General features: G+C 41.9%; 1 long non-coding RNA gene across 1 annotated transcript in view; it reads left to right on the plus strand.

Annotated features, from left to right (window-relative positions):
- The first annotated feature begins 965 nt into the window (after nucleotides 1-965).
- The window catches only part of LOC123499402, a 70911-nt gene continuing 50396 nt past the window's right edge, over nucleotides 966-21480 (plus strand). The window contains exon 1 of the long non-coding RNA XR_006672973.1: nucleotides 966-1412. This is a non-coding gene — a long non-coding RNA (uncharacterized LOC123499402). The remainder of the gene's footprint in view (nucleotides 1413-21480) is intronic.

Below are 21480 nucleotides of genomic sequence, written 5' to 3' on the forward strand. Positions count from 1 at the left end.
ACCAACACATCGATAAACGCACCATCAAAAACCAACGTTAATACAACCCATTGATCACCACCACAACTACTAAAGAACCCTCAAGGATTCAACCCAAGAAAATTAACTTTCTTTCCTAGAGCGGCAGTCAAGCAGGCAAGCACTCAGGCAGGGAAGGGGAAGGGTTGGCGGGGTCAGCAGTATCCAGGGATCATCGTGGGTTCACTTAAGGGTCTATTCCTGGAGGGCGACACGCGGGTTGCTGTCATGCGCGTCAGATAACCTAAATGAATGACTGATGGATTCGAACCCCGGGTGACAATATTATGAAAGGGAAGAAAAGCATCAAGGGACGTGGAGCAGAGAGAGAGAGAGAGAGAGAGAGAGAGAGAGACATGGAAACTTTGACGAAAAAAAAGATAAGTAAATAAAGAGTTAATTAGTAACTTATCAATCAATGTGCGTGTGATAAGTAAAGCATAGATAGGTTAAATATATTCCAGGTAAAAAGATAAATGAATAATTAATAAACAGAAGCAACTAGATGGCCAGATAAATCAACATCTATTAATATGACCTCGATGTTACTGAAAATTAATAAAGATAAGCAGAGAGAGAGAGAGAGAGAGAGAGAGAGAGAGAGAGAGAGAGAGAGAGAGGGAAACGGAGAGAATATGGCGTGGGCTGCATCCAAAGATTGATTGCAGATTAAGCTAGGATTCATCGCGGCGACCATTAGCACCACAATGCCCGCCAGCTGGCCCCACCTGCCCCCTTGCTGGCGGCTCTTACGGCGTCAACACCAAGATGTCAATATCCCCTGACCCTCCTGCCGCGGGTTGGGACCATTAGCGAGGTGAGGTGGCCTTTAAGAGTAATTAGATAGGCAATAAAAAGACATTGATGTGTGTAAATGATGGAAGTATAGGAGGGAAGTTGGGGGTATCAGCACACGTAGGAGCCATTGCAAGGTAAGCTGTGGAGGGGAGAGGAGCGTCCACTCTCACCACTCTCACTTCGTCCTGCTCTACACTGTGTGGGTTCTGAGGAGTGTGTCTGGCGGTGGTGGTGGTGGTGGTGGTTATGTGCTGCTCCTGACAGTGGTGTGGTGCTCGCTGTGTGGTGGGTGAAGTGGACGTGGGTGGAGTGTTTCTGGTGGTGGTGAAAGAAGTGAGTACAAGTGGATATGTGGATTATTTGTGTACTGTTGATTTACATACGTGTGTGCTTAAGTGGACTCCTCAAATACATGACCTGCCTGCTGGTGAAAGTACATTGATAGTGCATTGTGTGGTGTCATGAGTTGCTGGATGCGGGGCAGAGTTGCGAACACCTGCGAAGAATTGCTTATACGTATCGACGAGTCAACACAAAGTAAACACGATGAACACCTGCTTTGTCTCCATCAACTTCAAAACCTGCTGCTTCCTAAGGTGAGTTGCAAATATTCACTTATTCACAATTATGCCCTAAATTGCCGTATTAGCATAAAGGTAAGTGGAAGAAAACTCTCTCTTCACTCTCATTTGTATTATGTCAGTGAAACACAAAGAAGCTCCGAGTAGACAGTGTCGAGAGTGTCAGGCAAATTAATAATGCAACGACCTTGTCTCAGCGTGGTTGACAAACGCATCACTCACGCCATCTATGGCTTGGTGGGGGAACTTGTCAATATTACTCTCCCATTTTCTCTTTCGCTTTGTTTTGATGCGACGTTTCCAAAGAGGAGGGAGGGAGAGAGGAGGGAAAGGGAGGGAGGGAGGGGGGAAAGGGAGGGAGACTAGGAGAGGGAGAAGGAACGGCTGGATGGCGGCGGATGACGATTCGCGTCACCACTTTTGAGGTCTGTCTTTTGTAACACCTCGTGATGTGTTTTGATGTTGAATTTGCTTGAGAAAAAAATGATTGATGGGATGATTTGATGTTGTCGTTCACTTCCCAGTCAGTCAGTTTATTGTCCTTCAGTAATAATGCAATGATAATAATGCAATTATTTTTGTATAGTCTGAAAATTTTTGAATAATTTTTATTTATTTATTATTGTTATCATTATTTTTATTATTATTATCATCATCATTATTTCATAAAACATTTGAGTATATCAGAATATGTAACCAAGTAAATACACGTATCCATACATCATATAGACACGAATTCATAGAACATTTTGAAGGAGCGTAGAAACGTGGTGAAGGGAGCTGGCCCATCACTTCCTCCCTGCCTCCCTCCCTCCTCTTTCCACCTCAAAAAATACATATACATAACAAAAGTAAGTCAGTATTGCGCGTATTTTCCTCAGTAATTCCTAACAAAAGCTGAATCATGAAACTGAGATCCCTTCATGGGTGGCTGTAGCGGGGTCTGGGGGAGGGGGAGGAGCTCACGAGGGGAGGGAAGGGCGATGGAGAGTGAACCAAGGGAGAGTAAGAGAGGGGCTGCCGTATGCTGAGACAGAATGGGAGGGAATAGGAGGGTAGGGGGGAGATATGGGAGAGGGTGAAGAGGAACGGATCCAGAGTTAGTGGGAGGAAAGGGGAGACGAGGGGACAAACGAAGGGGTCGTGCGAGGGGAAGAACAGAGAGAGAGAGAGAGAGAGAGAGAGAGAGAGAGAGAGAGAGAGAGAGGGAGGGGGAGGGAGGGAGGAAAAGAGGGGAGGGATATAGAGAAGCGATGGAGGAATTACTTTCGTCTTTATTGTCTTTTTTCCGTTTTGATTTTTAATTTTGAACTGTAATGGTTAAAACGTGTGTACTTTTCAGTCCATTAGTCAGGAACAATTAAACAATAGTACAGACTTTTTTTCTGACAGCCTTAAATGATCCTGTACGTTATAATGAAGCTTTTCAATCAATATTTTTTGCGTATCGAATCGTAATTATAATGTAAAACTAGGGTGATGCGTTTATTAAAGTGCGTGCGTGTGTGTGTGTGTGTGTGTGTGTGTGTGTGTGTGTGTGTGTGTGTGTGGCAGCGCCAGATGACAACAGCCCCTCATCTACAAGTCAATACAATACTCAGACTCGGGGGGCTGCCTGAGGTATCGACCCCTGTAGCCCCGGACTCTCCCAAGCCATGCCGTCTGTCCCCCAATAAGAACACAACTCATAGTCATCGCCGTTCCCGCACCCCGCCAACCCTTATAACTGTCCCTGCCTCCCTGCCTTTCCCTGTCTCTCTGTCTCTCCCTGTCTCCCTGTCTCTCACTCCGTCACATCCACCAGCACCCGTTTTCTCTGTTACTTAACTCAGATTATTTACTTCTTCCTCTTGTGTATCTTTATTAAACTGTCACCTCTGTATCCTCAAATCTTTATGATGGTTCCTGTTTCTCCCTGTCTCATCCGTCTCGTCACGTCCACTGTCTGTTTCCTTAGCTCTCGCACTGTGTATATCTGTAGTTACCTTTTTCAGTTCATCTATTCTTCGTAACTGTTTCTCTATATCTGTCACGTCACATCCAGCGTCTCTATTTTTTTTACCTGTATTTTTGTATGTTATGTCTTTGTCTTTTTATAATATTATTTTATTTATTTAACCTACAGTATACCCATCCGTTTTCTCCTCTCAACTCGTAATTTTGTTTTTGTTTTATTGGTAGTTTCCCTCAACGCCTTATGATTTTGTTGCGTCGGCTTTTAATTTCCATGTATTCCCAGCTTTTCCCAACCGGACATGTCTCTCCTGACTGTCACTCTCCAGCCTTGCATTCCTCGTCCTTCCAGCGTGCGGCCTCACTGGTGTTGTTTTATTGATATCATTGTGGATCCTCTTAGTAGTTCCGAGGTCTTGTATATCGACAGAACAAATAATCACTGAGACTTCAAAGGTGTACTTGTGTATATGTTTAAAAGAAGGCTATACATGTAAAAGCATATAATGAGAACATTTCTATATATATTTTGTCGTTTTACTTTCTTGCTTTTAACATTATCATACTGTTCATTGAAATTTAAAGTATTCTCAGCCATTACGCGCATTTATTTATAAGATGAAATATGAGTCACCAATGATGCAAAACAGTATCATTTATTAAGTTTATGCCACGTTTCCTTGATTGTCAATTCAGGTTTCTTGTCTTCAACTCTTCCTTGTATTTGCCACTTCGGGAAGATAAATGGTATAACGCTGTGTGCTACGATACTCATCAAGGCGGCTATCAACTAATATAAATTTAGAGACATTGTCCATTAACCAGTATTGGCAAGAACTCTAATTTGTGATCTAAGAAAGAAATAAGGAATTAAATACGTCCTGCATTCTTCAATACAGAGACGCTGGAAGCCTTCATGTAATACCCGGCAATAATGAACGAGGAGGAATGTGAACACCTTAAATGAAACTGAACTAAAAACGAGTGGTAATGTTAATAGATCTTCTGATGTTGAAGGAAGAAAGAAAACATTGCACTAAGTAATTATAGGAAAATTAAATTAACGGTAAAAAGAAAAAGAAAAGAAAAAAAAAAGACGCTGTATAATTCACACACACACACACACACACACACACACACACACACACACACACACACACACACACACACACTTACATCATCACGATTAAGGCAACAACACATCCTTCACTCTACGTATATATATCGACACACACACACACACACACACACGAAAAAAAAAAAAAAATAAATAAATAAAAATCACTCAGACCACTTTCTCCTTTTTCCTTCAAAGATCCACTCAGATAATGGCGAGGCTTCTCCATCAATCGCGGCGAGGAAAGCTGATTGGCCGCTGTAAATACACATTATACAATATATGAAATGCAAACCCCATCAGATTTTCATTAAAAGTCTCGAATTCATTAGTTGGAGGCGATGATGCTACGTATGATATTGAGAGAGAGAGAGAGAGAGAGAGAGAGAGAGAGAGAGAGAGAGAGAGAGATGGGGGGGAGGGAGACGAGGAAAAAAGAGAAAGTGAAAAGAAAGGAAAGCGAAAAGCGAAATGTAGTGTTAGAAGAGAGAGAGAGAGAGAGAGAGAGAGAGAGAGAGAGAGAGAGAGCAGTGACGAGGGGAATGGTGGAAGAGAGGAGGTACTGGCTTCCTCTGCCCCTCCTCTGTCATCACCATATTGATCCAGCGCGCCATCCTCTTTCCCTCCCCCTCCCGGAATCTCTCTCTCTCTCTCTCTCTCTCTCTCTCTCTCTCTCGCGATATTAACGTTTGCGGGATGTTTTTTGTATTTTTCTTTTTTTTGTGTGTTGTTGTTGGTGTATTTTGCTGCCTCGAAAAATTTATAGATCTAGAATATTTTTATTTGGTTGGTTGAAGATTATTGTTATTCTCTAGCAGTAGTAGTAGTAGTAGTAGTAGTAACAGTAGTAGTAGTAGTAGTAGGAGTAGTATAAAATTTCTATGCATAGATATCAATCCTCACAAAATCTTCTATAAAATGTAATTCAAGCTGTGTTATGTGTGAAGTGAAAGAAAACGAAGGAAAAAAAGGGGAAAAAAATACATCATAGTAGGTACCAGTACTTGTGGAGGCTGCCTGCTTGCATGCCTGCCTGCCTCTTAACACAGACCCGATGATCAACCCACGTCTTTCACCAACCCTATGAATACCTCGTGTCGTGATGCAGCTCCAGTACAGAACAAAACCTGATTGAGAACTAAGAAAGAATGAAGGAAAGAAAAATTATATAGCATAGTAGTATCAGTACTTGTAGAGACTGCCTGCCTGCCTATCTCTTCACACAGACCCGATGATCACCCACGTCTATCACCAACCTAGTTCTTCGTGTTGTGACACAGGTCCAGCACAGAACAAAACCTAAATAAGAAGGAACGAAGGAAAAAAATATAGAAATATGATATAGCATAGTTGGTATCATAACTTGTTGAGACCGCCTGCCTGCCTGCTTACTTCTCTACACAAACCCGATGATCACCCACGTCTTTCACCAACCCAATGCCTCGTGTCGTGACGCAGCTCCAGCACACAGAAGAAAACCTAAACAAGCACGCAACGGAGCAATTATTATTTCCCCCGCAGACAGACAGGGCGGACACTTACATTTTCAGTGATGGAGCGAGAGCTGATTCATCCCATCACGCGGGTTGGCAGGTTTGGCTATCACCTCTGTCAGTTCCTTGAATAAATGGGTTTTCTCTGTTCCCGGCATTACGGCCTATGCTGCATCCTAAGCCCCCTTAATGCCACCGCTGTGATTAATCCAACAATGTGTAGCGCGCCAGTGTAAACAAACCTCCCCTCTGTTTCCCAGTTTCTGCAGTACGCGGTGAGTCGGAAGAAAATGGAGACTAGAGCGGGGGGCGAAACTTTTCCAGAGCACAAGGACGGAGCAGAGAAAATGTTATAATATTTCTGGAGATTTGATTGTTATTATTACAGGTTTTAGTGTATTGAAAGGTAAATTAGAGCAGTAATTGTATATCATGTTAACTCAGTAATTAAAGACAAACGGTTAATTTACACATTTATTTTTCATTCTATTTATTTATTTTTTTTTAGAATAGTATTGCTGAAAAATATATAAAAGAGTACCTAGGGATTTGATTACTCATATGCCATAACCTTCTGAAGTTAAGATGATAAATTTAACCTTTTCAGTAATGGGGCTCATTTTTACCTTAAGTTTTGAGTGTGATTAGACGATTTTATTGACATTCGGAGGGATTTATGGAGATCAGAAAACTGATGGCCTGAATCCTCACTATTTCAATCCTCATGTGAGATTCTGAAGCTGTATAAAATTACCAAATAGTCACCAGAATGAATATGAAAACGTGTCCTGGTACTGAAGGGGCTAAAAGTAACTAAAGCGCCACACCAACAAAGCAACACTAAAATCAAACTAATCTAAAGAAACATAAAAAAAAAAAAAAAAAAAAAAAAATACATCCAAATCTGATTACTCAAACCCCACAATCTTACATATTACAGAAAATGAACTCCAATATAACTAATACATTACACCAAACTCAATAACTCATAAACGATTCAATTACCACATTCTTTTTCACCCCAAAACTTTTCAGCAGAGCATCACATAAAACCAACACTATATGGGGGCACATTAATTGAAGGTGTGGAAATATACATAGTCATTGAAGGGTGCTGGCGAGCCGTGTGCATTAATAGGGGCCAGAGTTGGTATTTATAAAGAAAGGTGGAACCCTAATGGATATCAGTGCATTTACAATAGTTACTCCTCATTTTTCCATTGCCATGACCCTGCTAGAGAGAGAGAGAGAGAGAGAGAGAGAGAGAGAGAACAGTGCTTCGATTATGGCTATAAAGGGTATTTCACATCCCTCTTTCTCTATTTCTCTCCCTCAGTGCTTTATTATTACTTTCTCTCTCTCTCTCTCTCTCTCGCCATATATCATACATTCTATACCCTTTAAAACGCAGCCACAAGCCGGCCGGCGCGTCAGGTGAGGAGCAATTGTTTGGTGTCGCAGCACCGGACAAGCACGGGAGGTGAGGAGGGGGCAGGGCTGGTGGTGTTTGGGGAGGGAGGGGGCAAGGAACACCATCACCGCCCGCCCGTTACCTGCCACTCGTCGTTGCAAACGTCATGATTCTCGACTGGTGATGCTCAAATAGATTAAGTACGAAGGGATGTCTATGTCTATGTAAGGGAGTGACGTGGAAGGCATTCGTGTCTGTAATGTTGCATGGCTTCATGTATACATGAATGTGTACTTTGTGTGTTTGTCTTAGTTTGTGTCTGTTTGTCTGCTTGCCTGTTTTAATGTTCCTGTTTGTCTGTCTGTTTGTGCAGGTTCAGTTTCGTCTCGTTTCGTCTCTCTCTCTCTCTCTCTCTCTCTCTCTCTCTCTCTCTCTCTGGTATGTCAATTCATCGCTGAAAACTAAGTTCGAAGCGAAATTAATTCTGCTGAATGCGAAAAAGCAAAATGAATTTGTTTATTTGTGGACTGAAAACTGTTAATTAACACACACACACACACACACACACACACACACACACACACACACACACACACACACACACACACACACACACACAGACACACACACAGGCCTACACATAACTCCTACTGAAGGCTGACCTGTCCCCAGCATAAACAATGATATTAATGTAAATAACAATGTCTCTATTGGAACCGGTTCAAAGGTCGAGGCTTCCAAGATGGACTGAGTGATGAAACTTTTAGGAATTCAGATCAATTCCTTTTTCTATTCCAAGAGTTCCGGAGATGCCTGAAGGGGGCAGAGAGGAGGAGAGGAAGGGAAGCGGTGGGAGGGGGTGACTTAGGGGGATGATGGGGGAGGTAGGAAGGTAGGTAGGGGGAGTATCTCCGACGAATTCGTGACTGGAAGACTTAGAATTTTTTTATGTTCGAACCATAACATTCCGCACGGTTGGAGCTTCGGATCGGAGATATAAAGTTGTATTTATTACTTTTATTAGGCCTTTCCGTTATTTCGTGTATGTGTAATATGTATGACGTATGTATTCATTTTTTTTCTTTATTTTTACGTGTGAATATGAAAAAAAAATGTATGAAAGCCTGAATGGACGAGAATGTATGCCTTTTTTTTTGTATGTTTGGATAAATGACCATGTGTGTATGTCCGTATGAGTGTATGTACTGTACTACGAAACATGTGAAGTGATGGGTGGCCGAGATAAGGAGGAATTCATTTACTGAGGTATCGACTTGGGGTGATGAGACAATAGAGGAGTGGTGAGTGGGGAGGTTGGGGGTCCTCGGGCTATCTGATGAGGTGGTCACGACACGCCCTCACCTCACACCATCCCCGCACTGCCGCACTTCCTTCCCTCATAAACTCACTTCCTCACAGTTCTTACTTTATTAATACAGTTTCCCCTCTCTCACTCTTCCTTCACTTCCTTTCCTCATACATTCACTCACAGTTTCTTACTTTTTCAATACAATAAACTCACTTCCTCACAGTTCCTTACTTTATCAATACATCTTCCCTTCTCTCACTTTTCCTTCACTTCCTTTCCTCATAAACTCACTTCCTCACAGCTCCTTACTTTATCAGTACATCTTCCCTTCTCTCACTCTTCCTTCACTTTTTTTTCCTCATAAACTCACAGTGCCTTACTTATCAATACAACTTCCCTTCTCTCACTCTTTCCTCACTTCCTTCCCTCACAAACTACTTTCCTCACAATTTTTCATTTTACTAATATTTGTAACTTTTCTCTTATATCCATTCAAAATATTGTTATAGTTTTTTTTTTTTTTTTTACACTCCTTCCTGGCTCTCTCACTTCCTTTCCTCATAAACTCATTTTCTGTCAGATAATGACTTTACTAATATTCTCAACTTATCCTCTCTAAGATGCTTTTACAGTTCTCTCATTCTCCTCATACTCCTTCTCCCATGTACTCTCCATTTACACTCACTAATTCTCTCAATCACCACCATTATTATTCTTTTCCTTGCACCTTAACACCCAAAACACCCAAACACACTCATGGTCATAGCTCTCCCCTCACACAGTATACAATTTTCACTCATAATCCTCCCCCTACTCCTCCTACTCTTCCCTTACACTCACTTCCTCTCACCACCATTATCACTCTTCCTCTTCACCTAAACATCCTCTGATTCATTATCTTTGTTTTGTAAATAGATCAAAATATACATGCGTTGCGTATCAGTAAGTGTTAATGTATATATTATTAATTTTCTTGTATTTTCACACCTTTCCTAATACATTCATAGTCATAATTTTCCTCTAATTCTTCCTTCGTCCTCACTGTTCCTCGGTATCATTACTATTTTCACTCTTTTTCTCTCTACCCAGTCACCTCTTGTACATTGACCCTAGTGCTAATTTCTATCACACGCACCGCTGCTATTCCTCACGCAAGCTGCCGCCCTATATTCCCTCCCTATTTAGCGCCTCGTCACTACAGTCTATCCCTCACACCCGCACAGTGATAACTCAGCAGCTGCGTGCCATCCGTCTCCACTCATCCGCTTGTTTTGATGGACATAGGGTCATTTAATGAAGTTTGCACCTAACTCGTACACATTTGTCATCCACACACACACGCGCACACACGGACAGACAGACACATACACAGACAGACAGACAGACAGATAGACTCACACACACACACACACACACACACACACACACACACACACACACACACACACACAACGAGTATACATTTAATTGTTATCCTTTTTTTTTTTTTCCTTCTTCTTCTATATTTATTTATTGTAGGTATTGTTTTCTCCCTTTGTTTGTTTCTTTGCTTGTTTATTTCTTGCTTTTTTTCTTTTTAATTTTTTGTGTTTCTACCTGTTTCTCTCTCTCTCTCTCTCTCTCTCTCTCTCTCTCTCTCTCTCTCTCTCTCTCTCTCTCTCTCTCTCTCTCTCTCTCTGATGCTAGCAAAATCTTATTCCTTGAAGCAAGGTAACTGATAAAGGAACCGCCATTTTGCTACTAATCCCGCTCCGGAAATGAGAGAGAGAGAGAGAGAGAGAGAGAGAGAGAGAGAGAGAGAGAGAGAGAGAGAGAGAGAGAGAGAGAGAGAGAGAGAGAGAGAGAGAGAGTTTTGGTACTTTTTTTTTCTATTTTGTTTAATTTGGGATATCTTCATTATTTTGGTATTTATATTTTATTTTCTTTATTTGAGAAGGAATATATTTGCCTGTGATTTCCTTATACATATATCGCAATGTAAACTGACGAGTAGCTGGTGTAATGATTTTTTTCATAATATTATATCTTAGAGAGAGAGAGAGAGAGAGAGAGAGAGAGAGAGAGAGAGAGAGAGAGAGAGAGAGAGAGAGACGTAAGATTCTGAACATACCAATTAGAAAGTTGCGATTGTTTAACCTGCGACTGAAAGTAATCGTGGGAATGACGAAAGAAGAGAAGAGAAAGAAAAAAGAACAAGTCAGCGCTGGGATAAGATGAAGGCAAGTTACGGGATAAGTTGGAGAGGAATCGGAGTAACCTGGTAAAGAAATCCACGAGGGAGCGATGTATTCGTGGCACGGGAACAAAGAAGAATAGCGAGCAGTGAACGTGAATGGGGGAAGTTTACAAAGAAGTGTCTTCATGAGAGGGTTGCGCCCCTTGCCACGCCGGGCTGCTGTGAGGAGAGGTGCACGATGAGGCGGAACGGAGCGCGGAGGAGGACCTGGAAAAGCGTAATGCTGCTGTTGCTAATCTCAGGTTTTCTTCACCCTTGTAACTCCCCACCCTCCCTCTCACTCTCCCTCTCCTTGGCTCACTCTCTCCCCTCCTCTCCTTATCCCCCTCCCTCTTGTCATGGGATGTGAGTGGGGCAAGGGTATATTTACGTGCGCATGTGAGTTTCAGTAATGCTATTGCAGGTACAGGTGGAGCAGACTATCCTTACACACACACACACACACACACACACACACACACACACACACACACACACACACACACACACACACACACACACACACACGTAGTACATCTGTGACATAATGTAGATCAAAATACACTACATGCAGGTATTGTTGTAGATTGTACTTATGTGAAAATTATACTGGTCAATAGAAGAGTATGAGAAAATGAATATTGATATTATTGTAGGTAATATTGTTGTTATTTTTTTTTATTATCATTACTATCGTTATTGTTTATATTTTCATTGTTATTATTATTATTATTACTAATGTTATTATTATCATTGTTGTCATTATTGTTGTTATTATCATTATTATTATTATTATTATTATTATTATTATTATTATTATTATTATTATTATTATTATTATTATTATTATTGTTATCATTATTATTATTATTATCATTATTATTATTATTATTTATAGTCTTTTTATTTTACAATTATTTTATATTATTTTATTATTATTACTATCTGTGTTGTTAATCTTTCTATCAACCTCAGTACTATAATTATTCTTCCTTAGTGATGGCATCATGAACACCACAACACATCTTACCTAACAACACATCGACATGGAAAAAAAAATCCATGCCCTAAGAAAGGAAAAAAATTCATATTAACTAGTTTTTTTTAACAAAAATATGCTGCGATTAACATTCCGGCGCGGCCTTATCGCTGAGGTAACGCACTGGGGCGGCTTACAATAGGATCAATATTATTATTATGCCTCAGTTTCAACTCTGCGTGTGTTTCCATTATCAGGTAGTATAATGAATACCAATATTGCATACTCAGGCCGCAACACGGGGCCATTGTGAGCCAGCCCGGCCTTCCAGGATGACGGGGTTGCCACCTCGCTCATTAATTTCCAGGATGATGGGATCCATTAATTAATTAAAATTTACCCTCGCCAGTCAGCCGCACGATTGATTAATTTCCCGAACCAGAGAGCGAAGACTGCACAGCCACGAGCAACGGGCAGCACGGCGGTGGCAGGTGTGTGTGTGTGTGTGTGTGTGTGTGTGTGTGTGTGTGTGTGTGTGTGTGTGTGTGTGTGTGTGTGGAAATACATCCCCACTCCCCTTCCTCCTCCCCTACCCACACCTTCCCCAACACACGCGTGAAGGCACATACAGATCGCCGCAAACTTGCCCTATACAGTAAATCACACGCGGCCCTTCCCTCTTGCCGCGGCACTAACCACTGTGGAGGGAACCTGTTGACCGCCTCCTGCTGCCGTGCCGTGGCGGGAGGCAAGAGTCAGGTGTTGTCTCTTTCCTTCGAGGATGATTTAAAATATTTGATAAGATAAGCAACAATATATGTAAGTTAAATTTATAAGAAAAGAACGCTCGTAATGTTAATGAAGAAAACGATAATAGTTGGCATTTTTATATCAGTGGGGAACCAAAGGATCATGAATGATAATGAATAATAATGGCAGGTATAAAGGTAATAATGATAATGATAATGGTAATAATAATAATAATAATAATAATAATAATAATAATAATAATAATAATAATGATAATAATAATAATAATAATAATAATAATAATAATAATAATAATAATAATAATAACATAATAGTGTTATTTATGTTATTATTATTACTATCATTGTTATTACTTTTATTATAATTGTTAATGTTGTTATTATTATTATTATCATTATTATTATCATTATTATCATTACTATTATTATTATTATTATAATTGTTATTGTTATTATTATTATTATTATTATTATCATTACTATAATTATTATTATTATTATTATTATTATTATTATTATTATTATTATTATTATTATTATTATTATTATTATTATTATTATTATTATTATTATTACTATTATTATCATTGTTATTATTATTATTATTATTATTATTATTATTATTATTATTATTATTATTATTATTATTATTATTATTATTTATTATTATTATTATTATTATTATTATTATTATTATTATTATTATTATTATCATTATTATTATTACTATTATTACCATTATCTACATCATTATTATTTTCATTATTATTATTGCTAGCATTATTGTCACTATCAATATAGAAACAATAGCAGCAACTGTTTCATTATCACATGTAAATATGAAAGTGATAATAGTGTTATGAGTCGCGTTTACTACTGCTGTATATTTGCAGTTTTTATCTGTGATTCTGACACCGTCTCCCTTTCCCTCTTATCTCATAAAAAATTCTTAGTGTATAAAATTTTTCGTCATTAATAAGGAAACATATACAATAAGTTATAAACTTTAAATTATTCGCAAAGTTTCAGCGGTGCTGCCTCATCCTTGAGAAAATAATTATCTCAACTTGGGCCAAGTCCCCTCCTCACTTCCGGGCCGCCGCACCTGGGCCGCCCGACACCCGCCATTCAATAACCCACAAAACGCTCCCGCACCTCCTCGCGCCTCCGTCCGCGGCTCTCAAGGAGAGAATCGTCGGGAGATTAATAGCAATAGTTGTGAAGGACGCGGATGAGCGGCCCCCGCGGCCCATCCATTACCTGCGGCGGCTCCTCCAGCAGTGACAGTCAGTAATGGCGGCCGGACAGACGGAGTAACACCGAATATAGAGGAGTATATAGAGCTATCAACAAGGCAAATAGCACTTGATAAATTACTCACCCTTTCAACCAGTGCCGGCGTCCAAACATAAATCTTACTGGGCTCCCCCTCAGGACTGGTTGAGCAATAAATCTTGTAGGAGGCGGGAGGCACCGCTTGGCACTCTGGGCGGCTGTGGGGCCTGTGTGGGACGTTCTCAGTGCCACGGGTATGAAGGATCGCAGAGAGTATCTTGACAGGTCGTTGGAGTGCCACGAACCTTGGCCTCCAGTGCCTTTTTCAAAAAAAGAATCCAGGGCACCGCGGCGGCCACTTAGTGCGAGTTTGTGGAGGTGTGTTCCGCGGGGCAGGCACTGTAGACGTTATGATGGAGTGTGAGAGACGGGAGTGGCACTCGTCCCCCAAGCTGGTGTCAGGGGGTCATGACGGGTCCCCCTTGGCGGTGGTGATGGTGGTGGTTGCGGGTGTTGGCTCGGGCACGATCCCGCCGCGGGGTTGGGTGACGGCCTGGCACCCGCGCTCAACCTGTGCCCGACCCTCACGCTGCCAGAGGAACAACAACGTCCACCCTTGCCCCGCCACCCGCAGGTCTGGATCAACAAGTTCTGTGCACTGTACAGGGCTTCATCTGATATGTCATTCGCCACCACGTCTCAGGTGACACAGATGATCAAATACTCTGCCTGGAAATGTTAAACATAAGCAGAAATCATCCTACACCTCTAGAAAAACGGTGCCCAGAGTCGCGATGCCAGCAGCCATTGAGATCACACCCCGAGGCAAAAATGCCCGAGATTGGACGGATAGCGAGGGGCACATGATGGATGGGGAGGGCGGCACCGGGCGGCACTCTCTGTCTCCGGTGTGTCTTGTGTCTCCAGTACTCACATCCCGTCCACCTCACCTCTCCTCACTTTCCACCACTTTATAATGAATCACCGGGGTAATAATTCAATCTGAGGAAAGGGTCCACACTGATCCTATCCAGAAATGCATTTATTTTCACGTTTTCTGTTCGATTTGCTGTAAATCATCTTGCCGAAGTGAGTGTGAGGTTTTCACTTTTCTGCGACACTTTGTCTGGCTGACGTGTCTAATCTTGGCTCCTCCCACAGTCGGACGCTCAGGAAGACCTATTCCTATTTTTTCCTCCTTCCTCCCTACAAACATGGAGGCTCACAGACGTGGGAGAAGCCGGCTAGATGTGGCTTGTCTTCAGTGAAATTTTGTGTTTTAGTTAAAAGCTGAATAATCACACACCTACTGATTACTAGAACAATCTTTTCGTTCAGTGGTTTCCTAGGCTGAAGCTGAAGTGGGCAGGTTGTTACGTGCAGTTTCGGTTCATATTCTGGTTTCATTTTGTTTTTAGTAGTAACCTTGTGCTTGTTTTCCTTGTCTTCTCAGAGTTGCTTTTTTTTATTTATTTTAATTTTTTTAATTTTTGTGTATTTTTTTCCTTTGTTTAGCTTTATACCATTTTTTATACCATTCGCTTTCTTTATATGTATTTGTATGTATTTGCATCTGTTTTTTGCTTATGTTATTATTTTTGTTACATTTTCTTTTTAACTTCATCTCTTCTCTTCTTTCACCCTTTCATATTCATCTTTTCCTATATATATATTTTTTTTGTCTAAGATTTATCTTTTCTCCCGCGTTGGTATCTATTTCTCTTTTTACTCTCTTTCCTCCCTTCTTTCCTTTCCTCCTTCGTTTCTTTATTTCTTTCTTTCCCTCTTTTCTTGCATCTCCTACACTGGAGTTTGCCTCAGGGATTGACACACACTCAGAAAACTTGCAGCGTGTCTGGGATCTCATTAGCGTGATGAGTGTTGTATCATTACACCCGAATGGTGCTTCATTACCCTTCTGTTCCTCTTTCCTCAGTCAATACGTCTTTGCACTTCTTAGTTAACTTAGATAAGGAAAAAGTCAAATTTCCCTACGTTGTCAATTAAGTGGGCTCATGCTGCATTACTTTATACAATTTTGTTCTATTTATCTTTCGAAAGTGTCAGATACAGTGCCAAAACCAAATTCTTCGTTGTTAGATGCTGTCTTCTCCTCTCTGTAATATATCAGGGACATTAGAAGTTAAGATGAGAAAAAGAGAGTGAAAAATAAGTGCTTCTAAGGATTTGAAAATACAAACATAGTTGTCAAATAAGTTTCATGATACGGAGGAGTCTTGCTCAGTTCATCTTCTTTACCATACCCAATACATTATTTTTAGTAAGTAGTTGAGTAGTTATCATAGTTAGAGACAAATAGGTATTTTGATATCTGCTTTTCGTTCATAATACCATGCCATTTTTGTCTTGTGGTTAAAGTTTTCCCATGTCACAAGAACCATTTAAAACACTGCCAAGGATGAAATGTGATTAGTTGTATATGACAGTTAAGTAAGGCAGGACTTTACTAGCGAAGACGGCCACTATCTTCTCTCCCTCAGGCTCACTCTTCTCTCTTAGTAAGCCGAACTCAGCGGTCGACCGATTTAGGCTGGGATCTCCCAAGAGCCAACGGCTGAGCGACATGGTAGGCCTAGTATCTCGGTCACAAAAACTGACAGACCCGTAAAAAATGGATCTGAACAAAAACAAGAAGGTGACACCCGGGAGAGGAGGGACGGGCCGGAGGAGGCAACGTCACGTGACACCTACTGTAGTTTCCCTCGTCAAAATGTCTTCCCTTCTCATGACAACCTTGTTAGGACCCAGACTACTTCACGTCCAAATATACCACTGAGCCTTCTGTTTTGGGGAATCAAGAGACAAAGGATATATTATGTACACCGGGAGACACAAAGACCTAATTTTAATCGTAATCTGTTGTGATAAAAAAAATGATAATGTTTTCCTTGCCAGATGTCCCTACCCATCTCTTATCACTGAAATGTATCCCTATTTTCATTATCATCTTCCGTACCTTCCTTCAGTATAGAGACGCAGCATCCCACACTCCACAGCTCTCATGTTCCTCTCGTTTCCAAGGTAGCGAGGGTCCCCAGTGAATACTCTTGAAGAAGGCTAAGTAGATGTACTGGCGCCTCTGCACGGTCTCTGTCTGGTTATGTTAGGTTAGGTAGGAAGGTTAAGTGTTCTTGCTCGCCTCTGCAGTGTATTGGGCTGCAGTAAGTAAGGGAAACAGTTTCATGGCGCAGGGAAAGTTACTGCCTAGCCTTTCATTTCCTTGCAGTCTTATTTGCCTTTACTTTCAGCGAGGATCAAAGTTACCTTAGCAGTTTTCTTAATAAAAGGCACATTATTTCCCCGGGTTGCCGCAGTGAGTCTTTCAGTTTGTTGGCATGTGGCTTGATGGGCTTTTCCCTTTCAGAATGTTTGATATTATTTTACCCTTCTTTCTGTGTTTTTTCTATTTTCTCTTGCCTTTTTCCCGCTAACTTACTACATTAGAAAAGAAGTCATGTCAGTTATCTCTCAATCGCTTTTTCTTCCTCTCAGTTTGAAAAAAAAGTAGCTTATAGCTTATTACATTTCTCTTTTATCACTACTTCCTCTCATTTAAACACTTCCTAATATAAAATAATGCACTGGTCTGAAATCATTTATTCCATTTTCTCCTTCATTGCAACACCTCACCTCGCAAGACAATTCTGCACACACACACACACACACACACACACACACACACACACACACACACACACACACACACACACACACACACACACACACACACACACACACACACACAGCCTGCCCTGCCACCACATGTGTCCGCCCACACTGTGACGACTGATATAACTAATTTAAACTTTGCACCGCGCTAACTGGGTTCAATCTCCTGCCAGCCCTTCGCAGAGTTGGTTCACTTCATCATAACTCTCATCGCCGCGCCACTGTGCCCCTGTCCTCGTGTAGAATAAAGGATTCTCTCACAATGTTTACCTGCCGGAGAATCACCACCTGCCTTCCTGTGCCAAAACTCATCTTTACTTAAAATACACATGGTTAAAAGCACCCAAAAAGATATTTTTATGTTCTGTATATAATTCATACCTGTTTTTATTTGCACTAATGGTTACAAGCACTCTTAAGTTTCAATTTTTCTAGTGTATAGTACTCAATGCTTTTTTTGGTGAAATTTGAATTATGCATTTTGTTACTTTTAGTCATTTTATGAGTGGGTATCAGTCTACCCTGCGCGTCGCCTTAAATTAGCAGGTGCGTAGTCTGAACCTGGTGTAATTTTGATAAGCTATGGCTGTAATCGGTAGCTGAGCAATTACATTAATGATGACAAAACACAGACGCTTGAGATGTCAACACATTTAGCTAGCCTCGATCAATGGCCACCCACATAATCACACACACACACACACACACACACACACACACACACACACACACACACACACACACACACACACACACACACACACACACACACATGGAGACAAAGCAAACACAATCTTCCCATCATTCACTCAAGACGTCTAACCCTTTCATAATTAGCATTTTCATTCTCCTTCAGTTTCTTTCCCGTGTCCAATTTTCCTACAATTAACGGCAAGTCACTCTTCACTTTCTTCTACATTACCTGTCTGTCCTCCTCTGTCCTCCTCGCCACCTGTTCCTCCTCCTTCACCGCGCTGCATTGTTTCCCCAGCATTGCCTTTGTTCCTATGGCGACCCACAGTGAGACAGGTAGGGAAATTACCATAATAGTGAGTACCTGGTTCCTCTGGGCCAGGTGATCTCTGTCTACAGGCAGGTGTAATGAGTGGTCCCCGTGATGGTGACAAATGACTGTGGATAATTAATATAATGACTGACTGTATCCGAGTGAGGGAGGGAAGGAGGGATAGGGATGGAGGGGTGGATGGTGTGTGTGTGTGTGTGTGTGTGTGTGTGTGTGTGTGTGTGTGTGTGTGTGTGTGCGTGTCTGTGTTTGTGTTGACTCTATAGTGAAATAAGGCCCCTTTTTTGAAGCCCATTATTATTTTTTGGAGAAGACTGACAGGCTTGTATAAAATGTGTGTGTGTGTGTGTGTGTGTGTGTGTGTGTGTGTGTGTGTGTGTGTGTGTGTGTGTGTGTGTGTGTGTGTGTGTGTGTGTGAGAGAGAGAGAGAGAGAGAGAGAGAGAGAGAGAGAGAGAGAGAGAGAGAGAGAGAGAGAGAATACGAAAAATAATCTAGAATTACGGATTTTTTACTCAATTGGTCATTACATAACCACTTCAATATTAATTTTCACTTCGAAGACAATACATTTTTTTTTTTTTCAACACGATACTAGTTTTGTCCCACCCTTTTACAAATAGCCGTGGAGAATAAAGCTGTAATACTCTCTCTCTCTCTCTCTCTCTCTCTCTCTCTCTCTCTCTCTCTCTCTCTCTCTCTCTCTCTCTCTCTCTCTCTTCTCTCTCTCTCTCTCTCTCTCTCTCTCTCTCTCTCTCTCTCTCTCTCTCTCTCTCTCTCTCTCTCTCTCTCTCTCTCTCTCTCTCTCTCTCTCTCTCTCTCTCTTTTTTTTTTTTTTTTTTTTTTATTTAAACATAATTTATACAGAAGAACATGTACCCAAAGGCGCACTGTCGTGTGCTACCTATTCTAAGGGTACTACAATCTATTTCTCTACAATATTTACAAGACTTAAAAATAGAAAATATACAAGATGGTCAGCATGTAAATGGAGCACTGTTCTTTTCACTTCACTAGCACTATTCACGCACTGCACTACACTGAGTGTCACGTCACAAAGAGTGTCAGAGGAGTTGGCAGTGTCTGTCTCCACTTATGTGCCATCAGTTTGACACTGTGTGTGTTCATCTCCTGGACGTGAGGCACCGCGGCCGTGAACAAGTTCCACATCCTGGAGACGCGTCCTGCGAAGGTGCGTTGATGCTGACACCCGTGGGATCGCGGCACCTCTACGGCGTCACCACCATTGAGCACCGTTCTCGTGCTCCGTGCGGTGACTCTCAGAGGATGACGCAGCCCTGCCAGATGTGGCACTCTTTGCACCTGTGCCTTATGGAACACTACGATTGCCGCCACATCTCTGCGGTGTTCCAGTGAATCAAGGGACGCTCAGGCTCTGGGTGAGGTGGTATTGCAGCATCTACTAGCCGTATGGCGCGGCGTTCTCTCTCTCACTCTCACACACACACACACACACACACACACACACACACACACACACACACACACACACACACACACACACACACACACACACACACACACACACACACACACACACACACACACCTCTGCCTCCTCCTATACCCCAGCACCACCTCGCCTCTACATGCACACACCTCTCACCCTCCTCACGTCCCCCTTTCTCTGTCATCCACTGCCAGGCACCTCGGCTATCGCAGGGGAAGTGTTTGGACAGCAAGAAGTGGCAGTGCGAGCCGGTATAGGAAGCTGGTAAATTTCATCAGTGACCTTTAGTCTTCTGGTGCGTGCGAAAAGGGGAGGGAAATAGGAGTGTCATCAAAGGAAAGGAAGGGAAAAGGTTCTAACACCTCTGTAGGGAAAGAGTGTATTCCCCCTTTCAGTAGATGATCCCATTGAGCGGTCCTGTAACTAGTGGCGCGGGGGAGGTGGCCATTGTGGAGCTTTTAATTACCAGAAGGGTGGGAATTTAGGGGACCGTCATAATGCTGCTTCATAGGTGGAAATACCCTACTGTAAAGGGCGAGGGTGTTTCGATCCAGCGGGAGAGAGAGATTTAAGCACCAACACCTTTGATCTTGCGGTGTCCTGGCGACTTTGATAGCCTTTTAAGAAGACGCGAATGACCTCTTACTTGCAGGGAGCCATAGCGAGGGAGGAGACACTCTGTATGCTCGCTACCTGCAGAAGTGTTGCTCTGGCCATTACAACTTTACGGCGGTTATGAAGGCAGGAAGTTTAGGGTTCAGAGAGTCTTAAGTTCTGGAGGTATATTTGCGTTACTTGACGGTATATTTTGCTCTGGATAGTTTAAAGCCATGGGCCATGAGACACTTGAGGTGGTGTTTACTTCGTTACGCATCCACTTACGGCAGAGAGGAGGAGGAGGAGGAAGAGGGGAAGGAGAGGAAGGTGAGGGAGCATGGGTAGGAAGTGGTGGAGGGAGAAGGGAAGAGCGGAAAGGGAGAGGAAGAGGATGAATGACAGGTAGATAAGAGAGAGAGAGAGAGAGAGAGAGAGAGAGAGAGAGAGAGAGAGAGAGAGAGAGAGAGAGAGAGAAACACAAAAGACAAAATACTAAGAAAAGGAAGTAATGGTGGTCGGGAATGAGGAACAAGAGCACCTCACAACATTACCACGTCGAGGCTTAAGGAACATCATTACCTCTGCATATCCCGTCCCTTCTCGCGCCACCTTAGGGAACCCACCTTCTGTGACACCCCTGAGTAATGGTGCCGCCGCCCCCGCCCACGTGCACGCCCAAACCGAGCACGGGTCCATACTGACGGGCGTTTTTGGAGTCACGTCTGTGTATAAATGTGTACCCTAGATAACTTTAATTTCGTAGTCGTCTCGGTAGTAGTAGT

Source organism: Portunus trituberculatus, chromosome 49 (genome assembly GCF_017591435.1).
Source record: "Portunus trituberculatus isolate SZX2019 chromosome 49, ASM1759143v1, whole genome shotgun sequence".
Classification (NCBI taxonomy): domain Eukaryota; kingdom Metazoa; phylum Arthropoda; class Malacostraca; order Decapoda; family Portunidae; genus Portunus; species Portunus trituberculatus.